Here is a 1,982-nt window from a genome sequence, read left to right as displayed (position 1 = left end):
ACTGTTGGGGCCCATGACACATACCATATACCACTTTCATAGTGCTACATCCTGGTTGGTGTAGATGTGTCATGGGCCCCAACATTTGTTAGTGCACTTCAGTACCACTATAAAGCAATAGTGTGGCTCCTGCCTTTTATATACTGCTTTCGTACCTCTTTCATAGCAGAATATCCTGCTTGGTGTAGATGAGCCCCTGGTCTGTAACTGAGATGCTTATGGAATAGCCTAAGTAAGCTCAATAGCTAACAGAAGTAAAACAGCCTAAGTAGGAGCTCCATAGCTAATGCAAGTAAGAATAGAAGTTACACAGCATATAAAAGGAGTATGTGTGAACGTATGTCATTTTGTGTGTATGTGCGTACTAAAATCAAAAGAAATATAGGCGACTGTACTTAGTTGGCATTTGATACAAAGTTTGAAGAGCTTCTATGTAAGAAATAAATGGAAACCATGACGACATAATATCATTCTTCGAGTTAGGCTTTCTTGCTCGCTGCACTTGCTGAGTAAGTTCATGCGTACTCATAGGGTGTGTTCGGATGATCACGGAAGCCAATTGCAGTGCAGAGCCACACTGGAGAGAGGGTTAGGGAATCAACGGACTGCCCTCCCCCCATGACTGTGGAACCATGCAGCACAGCGCAGTTTACCTCCCCTCCCCCTCTGGAGGCTTCCGGCCTGGCAGTCACACATCCCAGCAGCCACCATGGCTGAACAGGGTTCCCAGCTAGCTGATCTCAGACATAGAGATCTGCCAGGCAGAGCAGAACGGTGATATTTCCGGCTGTTCTAGGCTCCCCATTTCAGAGCCCACTAACCACTCATACTCCCCTTATGACATTGTAAGCCACTAGGGGGCCCTTTACCTCTACTGCAGAGTGGGTAAGTAACCCCTCCTGGGTAGGGAAAAGCCCTCCCACAACACATTAACCCCTTGTGGGTCACTCCTGGAAGCAACCCACCATGCATTAGCAGGTTGTGCGAACTCAGCCATAGTTTACCAGATTTTATCAACATACTGCTCTTTAATTGGTTGCTTTGAAGAATTCCAGTGTGCTATACATAACTTTGCAGCTGTATACAATTGCTTAAGAAAGTCTTTATATAGTGAACCAGGTTTATTCAGTTCAAAAATATGAAGCAGCATTGCTTTAGGAGTTACCAGTGTTCTAACTGAGCTTTCAACAGAACGTTGTGACTATGTTGCAACATTAGAGGAGCTGCCAGCACAGCAAAAGCATTGGATCTGTTTCAAGCTGTTATTGCAGCTTACCAGAGAGCACTTAATATAAAGATTTTTACCCACCCTTAGGTTGTAAATCCTGCCATACTGGTTTCTCCCTTGTTTGTCCCCTTTCCCACCATGCAGCCAACATCCTCATTCTTGCTAAGTAAAGAACATTCCCAGGAAAACTTAGTTCCAAAGCCCTGATTTGCATATTTAAGTAATGGTTAAATATTTGAATCTAAAACTAATCAATCTCCTTGAGCTGTCTGATAATTGAAGTGTAGGTAATTGACTAGATGGACTTAAAATCTGGTCTGTTGTGATAAGGATTCTCCTTCCCTGCCCACGATGAGCACTGAGGCAAAAGCATGTGTTTTATTATTTACCGTTCTCTGCACCGATTTAGCTTATCAGTCACTTGGTGCTTCAAGGGGTTTACTTACCACTGAGTATGTTTTTATGCATATGTTATAGCTCTTAACCCACAACATGGAATTTTCTCACTTTACTTTTCCCAGTCGGCTTTCCCTTCAAGCTTCCAAAATCAGAAGAACCCTGGATTCTGCCTGATGGAACGAATAACTGCGATCTTCCCTCCTTTTTTTTTTTTTTGCTTTGATATTGAATCTTAAGCTCTAAATAAGAAAGCCAAGCCAACTAATCCTGTTGCTGGTGACGGAATGCTTGTTAAAGGCGTACATGTTGTTTTTGCCTCTGGCAGAGAAGCACAACCTTTTCTGTAGCAATCAAA

The sequence above is a fragment of the Elgaria multicarinata genome, chromosome 8, assembly GCF_023053635.1.
Source record: "Elgaria multicarinata webbii isolate HBS135686 ecotype San Diego chromosome 8, rElgMul1.1.pri, whole genome shotgun sequence".
NCBI classification, from domain to species: domain Eukaryota; kingdom Metazoa; phylum Chordata; class Lepidosauria; order Squamata; family Anguidae; genus Elgaria; species Elgaria multicarinata.
The sequence above is the reverse complement of the archived record's forward strand: the minus strand, read 5'-3'. Positions refer to the sequence as shown.